The sequence below is a fragment of the Trachypithecus francoisi genome, unplaced genomic scaffold, assembly GCF_009764315.1.
Source record: "Trachypithecus francoisi isolate TF-2019V2 unplaced genomic scaffold, Tfra_2.0 Lachesis_group20, whole genome shotgun sequence".
In the NCBI taxonomy this organism is placed as follows: Eukaryota; Metazoa; Chordata; class Mammalia; order Primates; family Cercopithecidae; genus Trachypithecus; species Trachypithecus francoisi.
Window position 1 is genome coordinate 71,682,653 of NW_022681466.1, and position 21,197 is coordinate 71,703,849.

Here is a 21,197-nt window from a genome sequence, read left to right on the forward strand (position 1 = left end):
GGGCTACTCAGGAGGCTGAGGCATGAGTCACTTGAACCCGGGAGCCAGAGGTTGCAGTGAGCCGAGATCACACCACTGCACTCCAGCCTGGTGGCCTGTGCCTGTAGCCAGCTACTGAGGAGGCCGAGACAGGAAGATCAGCTGAGCCAGGGAGTTCGAGGCTGCAATGAGCCATGATCGCACCACGGCACTCCAGCCTGGGAAACAGAGTGAGACCCTGTTTAAAAAAATAATAATAATAAAAAAGAAAGAAAGAAATCCAAATTCCTTTGCTTGGCTTTCAAAATTCTGGTCTCTATTTCCAGTTTTGCCTCCTGTTGTATTCTGTCTACACCGAAGACTTTGTGCTCCACGAGCATGCCTGTGCTTTCTAGGCCTGTGCTTATAGACTCTTTTGTGCTTGAAATGCTTTTCCTCCTATTTCTTTCAGCAGCTGCATTTCCCAGTCTTACCCATCCAAGGGCCAGCTCAGATACTAGTTTCTTGACGATGTTTTCTGTCGACTTCATCTGAATACATCAAGGAATCAGAATTTTGAATTAGAAAGGATTTAAGCTGGGTGCGGTGGCTCAAGCCTGTCATCCCAGCACTTTGGGAGGCCGAGACGGGCGGATCACGAGGTCAGGAGATCGAGACCATCCTGGCTAATACGGTGAAACCCCATCTCTACTAAAAAATACAAAAAAAAAAAAAAAAAAAGTAGCCGGGCGAGGTGGCAGGTGCCTGTAGTCCCAGCTACTCTGGAGGCTGAGGCAGGAGAATGGCGTAAACCCGGGGGGCGGAGCTTGCAGTGAGCTGAGATCCGGCCACTGCACTCCAGCCTGGGCGACAGAGCGAGACTCCGTCTCAAAAAAAAAAAGAAAGGATTTAAAACTCATCTGGGCCATTCCCCTCATTTTACAGAGGAGAAAATGGATTCTAGTATCACTTGATATCCTTTCTCCATAAATCCCACAGCCCTATTCTTGTACTTTTCATTTGGCTTTTGGGGTCTCCCTTGACTTACTAGAGAACAAGTCTCATCCCTTTGATGTCTATGAGCTCCTGGAAGGTAAGAACTGTGTCTTTGTCATCTTTGTATTTCATTACACATAGGCCACATGCAATAGCATTTTATTCAGCTGAGCTGGGCACAGTGGCTCTTGCTTGTAATCCCAATACTTCAGGATGTCTAGGCAGGAGGATGACTTGAGGCCAGGAGTTTGAGACCAGCCTGGGCAACATAGCAATACTCATCTCTACAGAAAGGTAAAAGAATTAGCTGGATATGGTGGTACAAGCTTCAGTGAGCTGTAATGGTGCTGCTGCACTCCAGCCCGGGTGGCAGAGTGAGACCCCATCTCCAAAAGCAACAGCAACCCCCCCCCCAACATTTTATGCAAGCGTATTGAATATTTTGTCTTAGATTGTTTATTAATTATAAATAAACGAAACCGTTTTATCATAAAAACATCATTTTGATGAGCAAGTGGGTGTTCTTTAAAAGTGATTTAAAACTGGCTTTGTGCGTAAAGAGTCCCCACTTGCTACTGTTGGGAATAGTCACACTACTTGTTCAGTGTGGTTCAGCTTACATTTAGAATGGCTCACTAGAAGTCTTAAAATATGGGAGTCATAGATGTTTAAAATTTCAAGAATGTGAAAATAGTGAGTGATTCATCAGCATTTTTTGTTGGGTCATGCTGTGTATAATAGATGTATATCTTTTAGTTATTTACATTTCTTTTTTTTTTTTTTTTTTTTTTTTTTGAGACGGAGTCTCGCTCTGTCATCCAGGCTGGAGTCCAGTGGCCGGATCTCAGCTCACTGCAAGCTCCGCCCCCGGGTTTACGCCATTCTCCTGCCTCAGCCTCCAGAGTAGCTGGGACTACAGGCGCCGCCACCTCGCCTGGCTAGTTGAGTTATTTACATTTCATCCTGTGTTTCTGGACTCTTGCAGGCTAGCAGTATTGCAGAGTCAGACCCGAATTAGACAGTCGGCGGAATGTCGCCTTCTCCCCCGTCCCGTGTTGATAGGTTGCAGGCTGCCGCAGCAGAGCAGGTCGTATTTCAGAGAACAGGACCACATTTCCAAGAATGTTTAGATAGCATTTCAATCTGTGATGGAATTTTGTATTCGTCTCCTTAGAATCCAGACAGAAAGGAAGCCCAGAAGAAATAATTGCTTTTCCTGTCATGCCCCCATCTGTCTTTTCCAGCAGTTTGTAATGCATACTGAAGTAGAAGCTTTTTTTTTTTCCAAGGAGCTCTTGGGTCCTGTCCTTGTCAACTCCTAGGGATGAAAGCCTTGCTCTCCAGCCCTGGCTGGCTGGTTTGCTAAAAGGAGTCTGTTTGACTGGCGCAGACTTGGTGGAATTATGGATGTTCCAACATACTGAGTTTTATAGGTCAAGAGGCCCCGCGTTCCCCTCTTCCCTGGAACAAAAGAGAAGTTTGCTTTCAGCATTTGCTTCCTAATCTTCTGAAGAACACTCAGAAGGGAGTGGCAACATGGACAAAAGGAGGTTTTCCTTTTATAAATTTAATCTTGATTGTGTTTAACCAGAACTGATGTGCTGCTTTTTAATTTATATTTATTATTATTATTTTAGGGGCAGGGTCCTGCCCTGTTGCTCAGGCTGGAGTGCAATCATTGTTCACGGTAACCTTGAACTCCTGGGCCCAAGTGATTCTCCCACCTCAGCCTCCGGAGTAGCTGGGACTACAGGCATGCGCCACAACACACAGCTATTTTTTATTTTTTAGTTTTGGTAGAGATGGGTTCTTGCTTTGTTGCCCAGGCTGGTCTTGAACTCCTGGCCTAAAGTGATCCTCCTGCCTCAGCCTCCCAAAATGCTGAGATTATAGGCATGAGCCACTGTGCTCAGCCTAGATGTGCTTTCTGCTTCTTTATTTATTTACTTATTTTTGAGACAGAGTCTTGCTCTGCCACCCAAGCTATAGTGCAGTGGTGTGATCTCAGCTTACTGCAACCTCCGCCTCCCAGGTTCAAGCGATTCTCCTGCCTCACCCTCCTGAGTAGCTGGGATTACAGGCGACCACCACCACACCTGGCTCATTTTTGTATTTTTAGTAGAGTCTGGGTTTCACCATGTTGGTCAGGCTGGTCTCAAACTCCTGACCTCATGGTCTGCCCACCTTGACCTCCCAAAGTGCTGGGATTACAGGTGCACGCCACCATGCCCGGCTAATTTTTGCATTTTTAGTAGAGACAGGGTTTCGCCATATTGGTCAGGCTGGTCTCAAACTCCTGACTTCATGGTCCACCTGCCTCAGCCTCCCAAAGTGCTGGGTACAGGCGTGAGCCACCGCACCCAGCTAGATGTGCTTCTTTTTTTTTTTTTTTTTTGAGACGGAGTCTTGCTCTGTCGCCCAGGCTGGAGTGCAGTGGCCGGATCTCAGCTCACTGCAAACTCCGCCTCCCAGGTTCACGCCATTCTCCTGCCTCAGCCTCCAGAGTAGCTGGGACTACAGGCGCCCGCCACCTCGCCCGGCTAGTTTTTTGTATTTTTAGTAGAGACGGGGTTTCACCGTGTTAGCCAGGATGGTCTCGATCTCCTGACCTCGTGATCCGCCCGTCTCGGCCTCCCAAAGTGCTGGGATTACAGGCTTGAGCCACCGCGCCCGGCCTAGATGTGCTTCTTAATCTGTAATAAGGGGAAAGTGTTTACTTCACGTTCATGGTGTCTTAAATGACATTTTTAGCAGAAAAGTTCTTTTTGAAAAGCAATGTTTTTGACTCAGAAATTATTTGGGGGTAAGGAATGATTTAAATATTGAAGACATAATTAGGTCATTTCTTGAGCTGCTTGAAGTTTCTGAAATACCAGCCGCTTGTATAAATTCTGCTAAACATTTGAAGAGTCTTTGGTTTTTGACCGCCTCCTATGTGGGCTGGCTGGAACTGGTCTAGTCTGTAACCTCTTCTAACCGGATGATGATGCTCTTACAAGGTTTATGTGGCACTGAATCTTCCCCATTTTTATCTGTTGAAATCATCAGTCAAAAGCTTTAATTAAATGCCCACATGTTTGAAACTTTGTGGATGAGTCAGTTCAACAAGTACGTGATGTGATATGGTATGAAATTTAGGCAGCTTCCCAAGAATTAAAATGGATGGCCTGAATGTGGGTGAAAGAGCGGTGAATAGAGGGGCGGGTTAGAGGAGAAAAAAGCCGGCAGTGGGAAGTTTCAAGAGTGGCCAAACGTTGACCAGTTGTCAGTAAGCTCTCAGACTCACAGGAGAGGGTCAGCCACTGAGTTTCTGTCTCTTCAGTGGAGCCTGGCTGCAATGTAGCTGTTTCTTTCATCAGAACAAGAGTAAGGTTTGGGAGGAGAAGAGAATTATTACAAGTCGTCCCCACTTATCTGTGGGGGATACATTCCAAGACCCCTAGTGGATGCCTGAAACCCAGAGAGTAGCAAACTCTATATATACCGTATTTTTTCCTATGTATACACACCTGTGATAAATTTTAGTATGCAAATTAGGCACAGTAAGAGATTAACCACAATAACTAAAAATAAAATAGCACAATTATGACAGTATTCCAGCATCAGTCCTCTTGTGATTTGGAGCTGTATGTAATAGCCGAGATAGCTGCTGAGTGACTAATAGACAGGTTCTGTATTCAGCGTGGATATTCTGGGCGGAGGAATGATTTGTGACCTGGTCAGGACAGAATTGGGTTGTGCAAGATTTTATCACGTTACTCAGAATGGCATATAATTAAAAATTTACTAATTGTCTGTATCTGGAGTTTTCCATTTAATATTTTTGGACCATAGTCAACTACAGGTAGCTAAAACCTCAGAAAGTGAACTGCTGATAAGGAGGGGGTGCTGTATTGCTCACTCCTTCGCTTTGGAAGAAGGATTAGGTAATTATAGTACAATCTTCCACCCAGGTCAGGAGTCCTTTGTGTTACATCTCTGACATTTCCTTACCCTGCAGAAGCTTGGATACTTTCAATGATGGGGAGGTTGCTACTTTGTGGGTCCACAGGACAGACTAATTCAGTCTTCCAGCTTTAGTTGTGAGAAACTCCTTTCTTAGACTGAAATGAAATAGTGAAAATAGACTTCACTGTAACTGCTTGTTGGTCTTAGTTCTGCCAGCTGGAAGGGTATAAGCCTAATCCCTTTTCCTTATTACAGCTTCTGAAATTGAAAATGGATATTATGTTCCTACGTGTTCCCTTTTCTAGGCTAACCATTCTTAGTTTCTTTATAATGTAATTTCCAGACCCTTTATCATCCTTGCTCTTGATAGCTGTTTGTCAGCATCCCTCATAAAATGTGACTCCCAGGAGTGAACATGCTGTGTCAACATACAGTGAGACAGTTGACCTCCTTGTTCTGGGCTGAGCTCATTAACTTAGGGACTGGGGGTTCAGAGTGTCTGTCAACTCCCTGAAATTAACTGTAAATTTTTGTACGTCTAGACATATTTATGGGAGGAAAACTTACTGATTTTTCTAGATTTCCTAAGGAGTCTATGACTCTTCAAAACTTAAGGGCCACCAGTTGTAGACACTGTTCTTCCATTACCTTGGATTTGGTGAGATTTTTGATTTTAGACAGTGTTCTTCCATTACCTAGGATTTGCTGAGATTTTTGGCAGCCGTATTACATGGTTGGCTTCTACTGAGTTGGCAGTTACCTGAAACCCCCAGGTCAAGGGTTGCAAACAGATGTCCACAGAGCTAGGAAAGTAACCTAAATGGTGTAAGCAGGCTAGTGTGTGTCCAGATACATGCAGGGGAGTGAATGCCTTGTCCTGAGGGGATGGTCACAGGTGAATTCTAACCAGCTGTTGTCACGTCTGAATGCAGACCTGGAATTGCCAGATCTGTCAGTTTTTTAAGAGAAGCCGGAAATCCGGATTTTCATGTGACTCTCACAGTTTTTAACCATTGGCTTAGTGTTTTCCACAAACACAAACACTGCGAAGGCCAAACAGAACACACCTGTGGGCACTGCTGTCCCAGCCTTTCTTCATGTGACTTTCATCTAAACTTTCTCCACCTCTGTTTGTGCAAGAGGTTCTTTGAAATTGTCTGTGGTGTGTGTGTCTCAGCTTTCGTTCATCCCACTAGTTCTGCTTGATTGTTTATCCCGTCAAGACCTTTGGGAACCTTGATGACCTCCCACTTCATCATTAGCAGATTTGCCAGACATGCCTGCTGTGTCTTCATTCAAGCTATAGATGCAAAGGCAGAATGGGGTGGATTCGGAGCCATGTGACGTGCGGTCGGAGGCTTCCTGTTCTTTTCTTCCTCCTCACTTCAGCTCAAAGTGCCAGACCCACAACACAGGATTTCTGCCTGTCCATGCATGTCGTCCGGGGCTGTGTTTCTTCATCTTTCCATGTTTTGATTTTCACCAAAAAAGGAGGCTATTAATACTTGCCTTCTTCACTGTTACATAGAGATATCATAAAGATTTATGAACTAAAGCAGCAAAGTACATTGCCTTCCAAGGAGAAAGTGTTCCTTGCTTTTCTTCCTCAAAATTAACATATTATGCAATTCAAGCATTAGAACAAAAATGGGCTGAGCTTGGTAGCTTACACCTGTAATCCCAACACTTTGGGAGGTGGAGGTGGACGAATCACCTGGGATCAGGAGTTCAAGACCAGCCTGGCCAACATGGTGAAACTTAGGCTTTACTCAAAATACAAAAATTAGCCGGATGCAGTGGTGCGTGCCCTTAGTCCCAGCTACTCAGGAGGCTGAGGCTGGAGAATCACTTGAACCCGGGAGGTGGAGGTTGCAGTGAGCTGAGATGGCGCCGCTGCAATGCAGCCTGGGTGACAGAGTGAGACTCCATCTCAAAAAAAAAAAAAGGTCCAGCATGGTGACACAAACTTGAGTCCTGGCTACTCAGGAGTTTGAGGTGGGGGATTGTGTGAGCCCAGGGGCTTGAGGCTACAGCAGTCTGTGGTGGCTCCACTGCACTGCAGCCTGGGGACCCTGCCTCAAGTGCAAAGAACAGAAATAACTGCTCTCCAGGACGGACTTCCCAGCATGGCATTGATCTTCATTATGTGGGATTTTGAATTTGTCATTGTCAGCTCACTAGAAGGAGACTTTATGTTCTTATCCTCCATCACTTTCAATCGGTCCTTTCTCTCATTCTCTCGGGAGGAAAACGAAGCCCATCGATGGACAGAAATGGAAGAAAATGAATGCCATTAGTATTAAAGGGACCACAAAGAGTTTGGAAAAAAATGGCAGTTGCTCCTTGCTTCCTCCGGCTAGAACATGCCACAGCTGAAACGACTGAGCTTTTAAAGCGTGGCCTCAAAGTTTCCCGCTAGTGGCCAAGAATGGCTGAACGGTTTTTGTTTCTTTTCAGTTACTGTTTTTTGCGTTGTACTTTTCAGCGTGTCTTCAAATAACACTAAACTTCAGGAATTGCTGTGGTTTGGGCATGACCTGGGAGTGCCATCAACATCATGATCTGCGTGGCAGCCCTGGAGTCGGGTTGTTAGAAAAGCCTTTTGTAGGGGTCGAGTTTTGATTCGGGCTCAGTCACTTCCCAACCAGGATTTCTTACTTCTAGTGCAGAGGTCAAGGTTGGCTTGCCTTTGTCAAGTTGAATCCGGTGACTGTTCATTTCGCCTGCTTCCAGAGTGCTGCTGATTGTAGTTGAGGCAGGGCCGGCGACTGTTCATTTCGCCTGCTTCCAGAGTGCTGCTGACTGTAGTTGAGGCGGGGCCGGCGACTGTTCATTTCACCTGCTTCCAGAGTGCTGCTGATTGTAGTTGAGGCGGGGCCGGCGACTGTTCATTTCACCTGCTTCCAGAGTGCTGCTGATTGTAGTTGAGGCGGGGCCGGCGACTGTTCATTTCACCTGCTTCCAGAGTGCTGCTGATTGTAGTTGAGGCGGGGCCGGCGACTGTTCATTTCACCTGCTTCCAGAGTGCTGCTGATTGTAGTTGAGGCGGGGCCGGCGACTGTTCATTTCGCCTGCTTCCAGAGTGCTGCTGATTGTAGTTGAGGCGGGGCCGGCGACTGTTCATTTCGCCTGCTTCCAGAGTGCTGCTTATTGTAGTTGAGGCGGGGCCGGCGACTGTTCATTTCGCCTTCTTCCAGAGTGCTGCTGGTTGTAGTTGAGGCGGGGCCGGCGACTGTTCATTTCGCCTTCTTCCAGAGTGCTGCTGGTTGTAGTTGGGGCGGGGCCGGCGACTGTTCATTTCGCCTTCTTCCAGAGTGCTGCTGATTGTAGTTGGGGCGGGGCCGGCGACTGTTCATTTTGCCTGCTTGTAGAGTGCTGTTGATTATAGTTGAGGTGAGGCCAGCGACTGTTCATTTTGCCTGCTTCTAGAGTGCTGTTGATTGTAGTTGAGGCGGGGACTCATAAAATGTCCATTAATTGTTTAACAATGTAGTGCAACTGGGTTTGGTCTCACTACCATTCTTCATCCTGTTTATTGCACACGAGCCTTGTGTATTAGTCTGTTCTCACACTGCTATGAAGAAGTACCTTAGACGGGGTAATTTATAAAGGAAAAAGGTTTAGTTGGCTCACAGTTCTGCTTGACTGGGGATGCCTCAGGCAACTTACAATCATGGTGGAAAGGGAAGCAAACCCATCCTTCCTCACAAGGTGGCAGGGGAGAGGAAGAATGAGAGCTGAGCGAAGGGGGAAGCCTCTTATAAAACCATCAGATCTTGTGAGAAGTTGCTGTCACGTGAATGGAATGGGAGAAACCACCCTATGATTCAGTGACTTCCCACCAGGTCCCTCCTACGACGTGGAGGGCTTTGGGGAACTATAGTTCAAGATGGGATTTGGGTGGGGACACAGCCAAACCGTGTCACCCTGATAGTGCTGTTTTGGCAGGGAGACATGTCTGCGGCATATTTGGAACATTTTGTCATGTGTCCTCTAAAATCCCTCATTTTTAGAAAAGCTGTAAGGAATTCAAATAGCTATATTTCCTCTCCTCTATGTACAATGGAGGATTGGGCATTTTATTTGAATTCTTTAAGGATTGGAGTAATTAGATATTTTCAGTCATGTAACATTGGATGGCATCCTGGTAAAGTGAAAAAAGTTTGAGCTTTGAATTTAAATTTTGTGTCTGCTGTTGTCTGTGTGACCTTGGACAAGACACTGAACTTTTCATCTGTGACATGGAGATAATAATACCTGCCTCAGGGTTAGGGGGGATTAGAATTAATATACTTTATTTTATTTTTCTACTTACTTAATTATTTCTTTATGTATTTATTTTTGAGACAGGGTCTTAATTTTGTTGCCCAGGCTAGAGTGCAGTGGTGCAATCACAGCTCGCTGCAGCCTCAACCTCCTGGGCTCAAGTGATCCTCTCACTTCAGTCTCCCGAGTAGCTGGAACCACAGGCACTTGCCACCATGCTCATCTTTTTTTTTTTTTTTTTTTTTTTTTTGAGACGGAGTTTGCTCTCTCTCTAAGCTGGAGTGCAATGGTGCGATCTCGGCTCGCTGCAACCTCTGCCTCCCAGGTTCAAGTGATTCCCCTGCCTCAGCCTCCCAAGTAGCTGGGACTATAGGCGTGCGCCAACATACCAGGCTAATTTTTTGTATTTTAGTAGAGATGGCGTTTCACCATGTTGGCCAGGATGGTCTCGATCTCCTGACCTCGTGATCCACCTGCCTCGGCCTCCCAAAGTGCTGGGATTACAGGCGTGAGCCACTGCACCTGGCCTTTTTTTTTTTTTTTTTTGAGATGGAGTCTCGCTCTGTCATCCGGGCTGGAGTGCAGTGTTACGATCTCAGCTCACTGCAAGCTCCATCTCCTGGGTTCAAGTGATTCTTCCTGCCTCATCCTCCCGAGTAGCTGAGTTTATAGGCGCCCACTACCATGCCCGGCTAATTTTTATATTTTTAGTAGAGATGGGGTTTCACCATGTTGGCCAGGTTGGTCTTGAACTCCTGACCTCGGGTGATCCGCCCGCCTCAGTCTCCCAAAGTGCTGGGATGACAGGCGTGAGCCCCCGCACCTGGCCTAGAATAAATGTATTTTAAGACACCTTGCACAATATTGGGCTCACTCATGTTTAGTAAATGGCAGGAACACCAGTGCTGCTGATACAGGATCCACTGGAATTTCAGTGTTCCTAGTTCTGGGCATCTAGGTATTTGTCAAGTTCCTGTGGCTTTTCCATCAGCTCCATCAGCTCCTTTGCATCCCCACTGCTCTGCTCTAAAGCAACTCCAGGTTTACTGGCTCTGAATTATCCCAGACCCCTTACTGCCTTCAGTGTGCTGTTCTCTGTGAATAAAAATGGCAGCACAGCTTACCTACAGTCCAGAACATCTGCCGTGGCAACAGTGGTGGCCAAAGCTTCATTTCTTTTGTCCTGTCCTTTAGACCTCCATTAGAGGTTTGCCTGGCGTGACGTGCAATATCACCCTATAGTTAAAATAAACATTCCACTTGACAGCAGAATTTATTGTTGTATTGTTTTTGAAATTTGAGACTGCGGATACATATTTTTTCATTTCCAGTTTTTATAACTTCCAAATTCCTTTGTTTCTTCTTAGAGATGGGGTCTCACTCTGTCATCCAGGCTAGCTCACTCTAGCCTTGAACTCCTGGGCTCATGTGATCCTTCCACCTCAGCCTCCCAAGTAGCTAGGACTGCAGGTGCACACCACTATGCCTGGCTGGTTTAAAACACTTTTTGTGGCGATGGAATCTCACTATGTTGTCCAGGCTGGTTTGGAACTCCTGGCCTCAAGTGATCCTCCCACCTCCGTATCCCGGAGTGCTGGAATTACAGGCATGAGCCACTGCAATTCTCTTTTTTTCTCTTCTCTCTCTCTGTCTCTCTTTTTTTTTTTTTTTTCTTTTTTTTGGAGACAAGGTTTCACTCCAGCGTCATCCAGGCTGGAGTGTGGAGTGCATAGCTCAGTGTCTCAAACTCCTGGCCTCAAGCAATTCTCCCACCTCAGACTTCCAAGTAGCTAGGACTAAAGTGCATGTCACCATGTCTGGTTAATTTTTTAATTAAAAAAAATTTTTTTGTAGTGATGGGGTGTTCCTTTATTGCTCCAGCTGGTCTTGGACTCCTTGCCTCAAGTGATCCTCCTGCCTCAGCTTCCTGAGTGGCTAGAATTACAGGTGCAAGCCACCACACCTGTTTCCAAATTTTCTCAATCATACACATGCTTCTTAACTTACAATTAAGAATAAGTTCTTATTCTGATAAACCCATTGTAAGTTGAAAACATCCTAAGTTGAAAATGTATTAATACGTGTGATTTACTGAATAGTGTAGCTTAGCCTACCGTGCCTTAAATTGACGTGCTCAGAACACTTACATTAGACTACAGTGAGGCAAATTGTCTGACACCGAGCCTATTTTATACTACAGTGTTGCATAGCTCGTGTGATCTGTGGAAAACAGACAGTGAAAAGCAGAATGGTTGTGTGGATACCCGAAGTACGGTTTCTCTAGAACGCTTCTCGCCTTTGCACCATCGTATAATAAGAAAATCCTGTGTTGAACCATACCAAGTTGGGGGCCGTTGGTATATTATTTTAAAAGAAAAGTATTTTGGGATTCCATATTCTTTTTTTTTTGAGACGGAGTTTCGTTCTTGTTGCGCAGGCTGGAGTGCAGTCGGCTCGCTGCAGACTCCGCCTCCTGGGTTCAAGTGATTCTCCTGCCTCAGCCTCCTGAGTAGCTGGGATTACAGGCGCCTGCCACCACGCCCGGCTTTTTTTTATTTTTAGTAGAGAAGGGGTTTCTCCATGTTGGCCAGGCTGGTTTCAAACTCCCAACCTCAGGTGATCCACTCGCCTCGGCCTTCCAAAATGCTGGGATTACAGGTGTGAGCCATTGCATCTGGCCAACTTGTTGATTTAAAAAAAGAAAGAAAAGAAATCTCTGGGACTTTGATTGGGATTGCATTGAATCTGTAGATCAATTGAGGGAGAATTGACATCTTTACAAAATTAAATCTTCCAATGTATGAACATGGAATATTTCGTCATATATTTAGGTCTTTAGTTTCTCTCAACAGTGTGTTTTAGTTTTTAGTATATAGATCTTGCTCATATTTTGCTAGATTTACACTAAATATTTTATGGTTTTTGTTATAAATAGTATCTCTTAAAAATTTAAATTTCCAGTTGTCTCTTGCTAGTTGTGGAAATGTAATTGATTTTTATTTATTGACCTTATACTGTGCAGCTTTGCTGAACTTATCTATTAGTTTCAGGAATTTTTTTTGGTAGGCTTTTGGGATTTTTAAAAAGTAGATAATCATCTTACCTATGAATAAAGGCAATTTTACTTTTTGCCTTATTACTCTGGTAGGACCTACAGTGTGATATGGAATAAAATTGGTGAAAGTGAGTATTTTGCTTTGTTCCCATGGTATAGTTGGATTTAAATCTACATCTTGCTTGTTTTCTGTTTGTTCTTGTACTTCCTAGTCCTAGGCTCACAATATGTGTCTTTATCACAGTAATATTGTCACTGATACCACAATGATGACATTGCATCACTTCCCATGTAGTGTGAGAATCTTATAACAGTAGACTTCCGACTCCTTCCTCACATCTTCTCTGCATTCCACTGTGTCCCGCGTCTTGTTTTTGTATATTATGAACGCCATCTCTGTGGCTATTTTTGCTTTTTAGAGTAATTAAAAATAAATTTTAAAATATTTTTATTGTTGTTCAGTTTTCAAGTTTCTACATTTATTTTATATATTTTTTTTTTTTTTTTTTTTGTTTTTTTTTGAGGCGGAGTCTTGCTCTGTCGCCCGACTGGAGCGCAGTGGCCGGATCTCAGCTCACTGCAAGCTCCGCCTCCCGGGTTTACGCCATTCCCCTGCCTCAGCCTCCCGAGTAGCAGGACTACAGGCGCCCGCCACCTCGCCAGCTAGTTTTTGTATTTTTTAGTAGAGACGGGGTTTCACTATTTTATATTTTTAAGAGATGGGGTCTTGCCATGTTGCCGAAGCTGGCCTCAAACTCTTTGGCTCAAGCGATCTTCCTGCCTCAGCCTCCTGAGTAGCCGGAGGCTGTTAGCGTGTGCCACCACACCCAGCTATTTTATTTTATGTTTTAAGAAGCAAATTGTATATATTTAAGGTGTATAACATAGGATACATATAGACAGTAAAATAGCCTAGAGAGAAGCAAATTAACATACTTGTCACCTCACGGAATTCTCATTTTTATGTCCTTACATCTAAGTTTTTTCTGTACCATATTTCCTCTGCCTCATGAACTTCCTTTAGTATTTCTTATAACACAGTCTGCTGGCATAAATGCTCTCAGCTTTTCTTTGCTTGAAAAGTTTTAATTTTGCTTTTTTTTTTTTAAAGAGTTTTGCTTGGTTTAGGACTGTAGGTTGGCAGTTTTGTTGTTTTTTTTTTAGTACTTTAAAAATGTCAGTCTTCGTCTTCTAGCTTTCATTGTTGCTGAGAAGTCAAGCCTTGTTCTGCTTGGGATCTCAGCACTTTGATCAGTGGTTTAACGCCTTTCGCTTAAAAAAAAATTATCCGCCGTTATCTCTTCAAATGTTTCTGTTCTGTCCTCTCTTCCTCCTGGAATTCAGCTTACGTATCTTTTAGAACATTTAATACTGTCCTGCATGTGTTGACTTTTCTTTTCTTTTTTCCTCTTTATTTTTCAGTTTGAGTACTTTCTATTGAGCCACCTTAAAGTTCACTGATCTTTTTTTGCTGTGTCGGGTGTGATGAGGCTCTTGAAGGAATTCTTCAGCTCTGACACTGTGTCCTTTTTTCTAGCCTTTCCCTTTGACTGTTTCTTACAATTTCCTGCTCTCTGCTGCAATTCCTCATCTGCTCATTCATGTAAAACACCTTTTCTACCAGATTCTTTCACATTATTCACTGTCATGTAAAAACCCCCTGCTCTGTGATGTATCTAATAGTTATAGCAGATGGCTCTTCTTTGAGATAGCTTCTGTAGGTTGCTTTGTCTCTTAACAATGGGTTGCTTTTCCTTTCTTCCCTTTCTTCTTTTTTTTCCTTTTTGGCATATATGTGTCTTCACATTTTGTATTGAATGCCAGGCATTTTGTGTAGAGGAGGAGAGAGTGCCCCCATTTTTCCTCGTGAACATCCAGTGAAGGTCTTGGAAAAGAGCCTGAGAGTGGCTGCAAACCCACCTGTGCTCCCAGTTTCCAGGCCTCCCGACCATTGCGCCAGCCCACACTTGGCCTTCAGTAACTTGTTAAAACTTTTAGTTCGGCCCTCTCGTCTGCTTGTGTGGCACACCCCTGTCTTCCTCAGATGCCCTGCTACATGGGAGACGGTCTCCTGTCTGGTCTTTCCTTGGGGAACGCCTTCCTTCTTGGATTTCAGGATACTTGGTTGCCTTTAGCTCTCTGCAGGTTCAAGAAAACGTGTGGTTTTTAGTTTCCTTTTTCCTCATTGTTAGTGTAAGAGCAACACTCTTTCTGGCGTTCTGCATCCTAGGCAGACGCACCGCTGATCAGTGGCTTTTAATGCAGCATAGTATGGCAAGTTCATCAATGAAACTTCAAATTCCACCTTGTAACTAATCCTCAAGAATCTACCACTTTTTGAGTTTTAGTGTAGTTTAAAAAAGGATTATCAGCAAGTGCCTGAAAAGGGCTATTGTGTTTAAAGTGTTTTGTTCTATTCATAGCAGCCTGAGTAGACTAAGAAATGGGTATTAAGATATTTCTTCCTTTTCTAATTACATATATCTATGTGAAGCCAGATTTTCTTCATATTTTCAACCAAAACAAACAACATATCACAACACAGGAATGTTGGTGTCCCCCCACAATTCCTGTGTTGGAACTTAATCCCTATTGTGACAGGATTTAGAAACAGGGCCTTTGGGAGGTGATTGAGTCACAGGGGGTCTGCCCTCATCTGTGAGATCAGTATCCTCATAAAAGACTTTTGAAGGATGGCAGTTTGCCCCTTCCCTCATGTGAGGACACACAGAAGATTCCATCTATGAGGACAGGGCCCTCACCAGGCACCAGATCTCCTGGTGCCTGCATCTTGGACTTTCCAGCTTCCAGAACTGTTAACAATTTCTGTTTAGAAATTACCCAGTTCAAAGTATTTGGTTATATTAACAGCAGCCTAAATAGACAAAGAGATGGGTATCAAAGTATTTCTTCCTTTTCTAACTCCAGATATCTATGTGAAGCCAGATTTTCTTCATATTTTCAACCAAAACAACATGTCACAACAGATTCAATACAGAAGCATGCATGGGAGCCTAGCTGGTGTTTGTCAGAGCAGACACTAAAGATTTTTGCAGAGACACACCAGCAGTGCCACTCTTCTCAAGAACTTTGTTTTGTAGACTGGGCACAGTGGCTCACGCCTGGAATCCTAGCACTTTGGGAGGCCGAGGCAGGCAGATCATGAGGTCAGGAGTTCGAGACCAGCCTGGCCAATATGGTGAAACCGTGTCTCTACTACAAATACAAAAATTAGCCGAGTGTAGTGGCGCACGCCTGTAGTCCCAGCTACTTGGGAGGCCGAGGCAGGAGAATCGCTTGAACCCGGGAGGCGGAGGTTGCAGTGAGCTGAAATTATGCCACTGCACTCCAGCCTGGGCGACACAGCAATATTCCCTCTCAAACAAAAAATCAAATTTGTTTTGTCTGGGGGAAATATAGTTATTTTTCAAAAAAATGTTATTTATGCTAACATGTATTTATCATTGTTATGTTTAAATGGGTTAATAGATACATATTTTTTATTTAAACTTCTCAGTTTTAATCTCCAACATTGGTATATGTCAGTAGATATAACCTACATAAACCCTTTCAATAAATTTCCAAGGGTATAAAGAGTTTCTGAGATGAAGAGGTTTTAGATGTGCTCTTTAGTCTCAGGTAGGAGTGGGGATGGCAGGCCATTCGTTCTTGATTTTAATGACAGGCACTTGGCGCAGTGCATTTGTTCATTTGCTCACTCAGTACATACTTAGTGAGCACCTTCTTTGTGGTTGGCACTATTTTAATCATTGGGAATAACACAGTGAACAGAGCAAAAGACCCTTCTCTCCTGGAGCTGACACCAAGTGTAATGTTGTCTTATTTTCCAATTCTTTGACTGTTAAGGAGCGATCATCACGATCTTGGTCACTAAGCACTTTTGCCAGAAAATAAACATTGGATTGTATCATATGTCCTCTCAGCATCTACTGAATATAGTCACAGGGCTTTTTCATTTTGTTGATTGGCTTAAGTTTTTGTTTTCCTTCTTTTTAAAATAGTTAACCTTTCTTAAATGCCTACTGGGCTATCGTGTATTGTCTTTTTAATATATTGTTGAATTTTAGTATTTTTATTTATTTATTTATTTTTTTTTTTTTTGAGGCGGAGTCTCGCTCTGTCGCCGGGACTGGAGTGCAGTGGCTCAATCTCGGCTCACTGCAAGCTCCGCCTCCCGGGTTCCCGCCATTCTCCTGCCTCAGCCTCCCGAGTAGCTGGGACTACAGGCGCCGCCACCTCGCCCGGCTAGTTTTTTGTATTTTTTAGTAGAGACGGGGTTTCACCGTGTTCGCCAGGATGGTCTCGATCTCCTGACCTCGTGATCCGCCCGTCTCAGCCTCCCAAAGTACTGGGATTACAGGCTTGAGCCACCGCGCCCGGCCAGAATTTTAGTATTTTTATCTGGGATTTTGATTCATGTTAAAAAATGAAATTAGTTTGAAATTTTCTTCTTTTTGGTTATCATTGTTAGATTTTGTATCAGGTTTATGTCAGTTTTTGTTGTCGTTATTTTGAGACGGAATCTCACTCTGTCTCCCAGGCTGGAGTGCAGTGGTGCAATCTCAGCTCACTGCAACCTCTGCCTCCCGGGTTCAAGCGATCCTCCTGCCTCAGCCTCCCGAGTAGCTGGGACTACAGGCACCCGCCACCACGCCCAGCTAATTTTTGTACTTTTAGTAGAGACAGGGTTTCACCATGTTGGCCAGGCTGGTCTCGAACTCCTGACCTCAAATGATCCACCCACCTTGGCCTCCCAAAGTGCTGGGATTATAGGCGTGATCCACCATGCTTGGCCTTTGTCAGCTTTGTAAAACAAACTGGGATGCTTCCCATTTTTTGCAACCCACAGAGACCCTTTAAATAGTAAATTGTTTCAGAGACATCAGAGTATAAATAGTATACCTTGATTGGCCCTTTAGCAAGGTCAAGTGCCTTTTGGGAGATTGGTTCCTTTGCAGCCTTTTCTGTGATTTCTGTGGTTATGTGTATGTCTTCTACTTCTTCTTGAGTTGATTTGGTAAGTCCTTGTTCTTGAAAATAATTTTACTCAGATGTTTAAGTTTATTCATCCTTTCCAGTTCTCTGTTTATATTCTCTTTCCATTCTTTTTGTTTTGTTTTGGTTTTTGGAGACGTAGTCTCGCTCTTGTCGCCCAGGCTGGAGTGCAATGGCGCAATCTCGGTTTACTGCAAGCTCCGCCTCCTGGGTTCAAGCGATTCTCCTGCCTCAGCCTCCTGAGTAGCTGGAACTACAGGCATGCGCCACCATACCTGGCTGATTTTTGTATTTTTAGTAGAGACAAGGTTTCACTATGTTGGCCAGATGGTCTCAATCTCTTGACTTTTTGATCCTCCCACCTCAGCCTCCCAAAGTGCTGGGATTACAGGCGTGAGCCACCGCGCCCACCCAGCCTCTCTTTCCATTCTTAATGTTGTGTTTTCTCTTTGCCCCACCCCCAATCCCGGATTAAACCAGCCAGAATTTCTTTAGGCCTTCTCAGAGGACTTGCACTTAGATTTGCCAGTTCTACTCTTTTCCTGTTTCAGTTCATTACTCTGTACGTTTATATTTTACTACTTTCATCTCTGTTGTCTTTATGTTCCTTTTCCTTCTTGTTGTGTAAGAAGAGCACTTAAAAGTATGGCTTTTCCCTGAATGCCACTTTGGCCGCATGTCCTGAGTTTTAAAAATGAATTTTTAGCCGGGCGCGGTGGCTCAAGCCTGTAATCCCAGCACTTTGGGAGGCCAAGGCGGGTGGATCATGAGGTCAGGAGATCGAGACCCTCCTGGCTAACCCGGTGAAACCCCGTCTCTACTAAAAATACAAAAAACTAGCCGGGCGAGGTGGCGGGCGCCTGTAGTCCCAGCTACTTGGAGGCTGAGGCTGGAGAATGGCGGGAACCCGGGAGGCGGAGCTTGCAGTGAGCCGAGATCACGCCACTGCACTCCAGCCTGGGCGACACAGCGAAACTCCGTCTCAAAAAAAAAAAAAAATGAATTTTTAATGGCGGGGTGCAGTGGCTCACGCCTGTAATCCCAGCACTTTGGGAGGCCGAGGCAGGCAGATCACCAGGTCAGGAGATGGAGACCATCCTGGCTAACACGATGAAACCCCGTCTCTACTAAAAATACAAAAAAATTTGCCGGGCGTGGTGGCAGGTGCTTGTAGTCCCAGCTACTTGGGAGGCTGAGGCAGGAGAATGGCATGAATCTGGGAGGTTGAGCTTGCAGTGAGCCGAGATTGCACCATTGCATTCCAGCCTGGGCGACAGAGTGAGACTCTGTCTCAAAAAAAAAAAAAAAAAAAAAATTTAGCCGGGCATCGTGGCACATGCCTGTAATCCCAGCTACCCAAGAAGCTGAGACAGGAGAATCACTTGAGCCTGGGAGGCAGAGGTTGCAGTGAACCAAGATTGCGCCCCTGCACTCCAGCCTGGGTGACAGAGCGAGACTCTGTATCAAAAACAAAAAGAATTTTTGTTTTTATTTTTATGGTTTTTTTTGTTTTTGTTTTTTTGAGACAGTCTCACTCTGTCACCCAGGCTGGAGTGCAGTGGCGTGATCTCGGGTTACTGCAACCTCCGCCTCCCAGGTTCAAGGGATTCTTCTGCCTCAGCCTCCCAAGTAGCTGGGACTACAGGCACGCACCACCACACCCAGCTAATTTTTGTATTTTTAGTAGAGATGGGGTTTTGCTCTGTTGGCCAGGCTAGTCTGAAACTTCTGACTTCAGGCAATCCACCTGCCTCATTCGACCTCTCCAAGTGCTGGGATTGCAGGCGTTGAGCCGCCGGGCCTGGCTTTTTTCCTCTCTTGAGACAAGGTCTCGCTCTTGTCACCCAGGCTTCAGTGCAGTGGTAAAATCACGACTCACTGCAGCCTCGACCTCCCAGGCTCAAGTAATCCTCCCACCTCTGCCTCCTGAGTTGTTGGTACTACAGGCACATGCCACCATGCCTGGCTAATTTTTTTTGTATTTCTTGTAGAAACGAGGTTTTGCTGTGTTGCCCAGACTGGTCTTGAACTCCTGGGTTCAAGCGACCCTCCTGCCTCAGCCTTTTAAATGTTGGGATTGCAGGTGTGAGCCACCACACCTGGCCTGGTTTTTTTTCTTGGCATGTCACTTGGTGTAATTGGTGATGCTTTAAAAAATTTTATTAAATTTCATTTTAGTAAATATCACCTTTTTTGATTTTTTATATAGCTATATTTTAACAGCATTTGTGAGTTATAATTCACATATAATTCATCTATTTGAAGTATACCGTTCAGTGGTTTTTAATATTACATTTTTTAAACCGTGTAAAAAAATATATATATATACATAATTTATCATTTTAACATTTTAAGTGTATAATTAGTGGTATTAATTACATTCATAATGTACAACCACCACTACCACTATTTCTGAAATTTATTCATCACCCCAAATAGAAACTCTGTAACCATTAAAACCACTAATTAAGTCATTCCTTCCCCTGCCCACTTTCCTCAACCTCTTGCGACCTCAATTTTACTTTCTGTCTCTATGAATTTGCCTATTCTGGGTACTTTATATTAATATGAATGGAATTCTACAATATTCAACCCTTTGTATCTGGTGTATTTCACTTCTGTTGTCTTCAGGATTCATCCATGATTAGCCTGTATCAGCACTTTCTTTTTTACGGCTGAATAATATTCCGTGGTGTAGGCCGATGGCTGAATAGTATTCCGTGGTATAGGCCGACCACGTGGTGTGTATCCATTTGTCTGTCTGTGGACACTTGGATTGTTTCCACCGTTTGGCTTTTGTGAACAGTGCTGCTGTGAGTATTGGCCTACAAATACCTGTTGGAGTTTCTGCTTCGTTTCCTTTTGCTGTGTACCTTGGAGTGGAATTGCTGGGTCACATGGTCATTTTTAATCATTGCAATATTTCATCTCTTTAGAAACATTGTTCCATGTTGTTGTGAACTTTCACAGATTCACTCTCTCCACAGACTCAGGGGCATTAACACAAGTGTCTGTTTTGTCTTCATTTAATTAATATAGACAACATGTTTCTGATTAGCAAGAATCTGAAGCTTTTGTATGCAGTGCCTCATCATGGAGATGTTCTCTCCCGCAAAAATAAAACCACCCGAGTTTTTCTTTTATTTAGTTAACTAGTCCAACAGTTGGACTGTTTCCTTCCTGACCTTAGAAACTTCAAGTCCCACTTTTCTGCAACACGATTATTGAAAATAGTTTTAGGAAAATAATGTGCCAAGAAGGAATACTGAAGTTTATTGTTCTTCTGAGCCATCTCCATATAAACTGGCAGTCTTCAGGAGCCAAGAAAGAAGGTCAAGCATGACTCGCCATCTGCTTATTTCCGTGTTAGAGGCAGTCACAAGTTCAAACTAGACTGTGCATCTCAAGAGGAAAATGCCATTCATCACTACTGTAACTGCTTTGGCTGGTACTCAGGTCACTCTCGCTTTTGATTGCCAGTAGTTAGAAATTGTGTGAGGAAAATTCCATTCTCGGTTTGAGGTTGTGCGTTAGAAACATTGCAGTGTTACTGCCAACAGAGCAAAGCCTTCTGGCTTTCAGGTCCTTGATACAAGAAGTCACTGAGATACGTTTGTACAATGGATGGGAATTTGGAATTCTGTCTTCATGGAAGAACTTGGCCTCCTTTTTCCTTTTCCCTCTTTCATCCGCAGAAACAGTATTGGGAAGAGCCCAAGTTCGGTGTTGTGGTGGTGCCGTCAGCATCTCCATCTGTCAATCTCCATTTTCAAGAGTCTATAACTATAACATTTCCTTTGCTCCAATTTGGACTCCAAAGTCTCCTCTGGAAGGAGATTAGTTCTGCAAAACCAAAGATAATACATCTGTTTCGGCCTGGTGTTTTGTAGTCGTCTAGATTAAAGCTCTAAAATACATCAGAAACTTGTCATCCTCCATATATTATTGGATCCCATGC

The 21,197-nt window shown here is 44.2% G+C and overlaps 1 protein-coding gene across 5 annotated transcripts in view; it reads left to right on the top strand.

Annotated features, from left to right (window-relative positions):
• The window catches only part of VPS53 (VPS53 subunit of GARP complex), a 164,512-nt gene that overhangs the window by 16,023 nt on the left and 127,292 nt on the right, over positions 1-21,197 (top strand). The gene's annotated exons all lie outside the window — the stretch shown is intronic.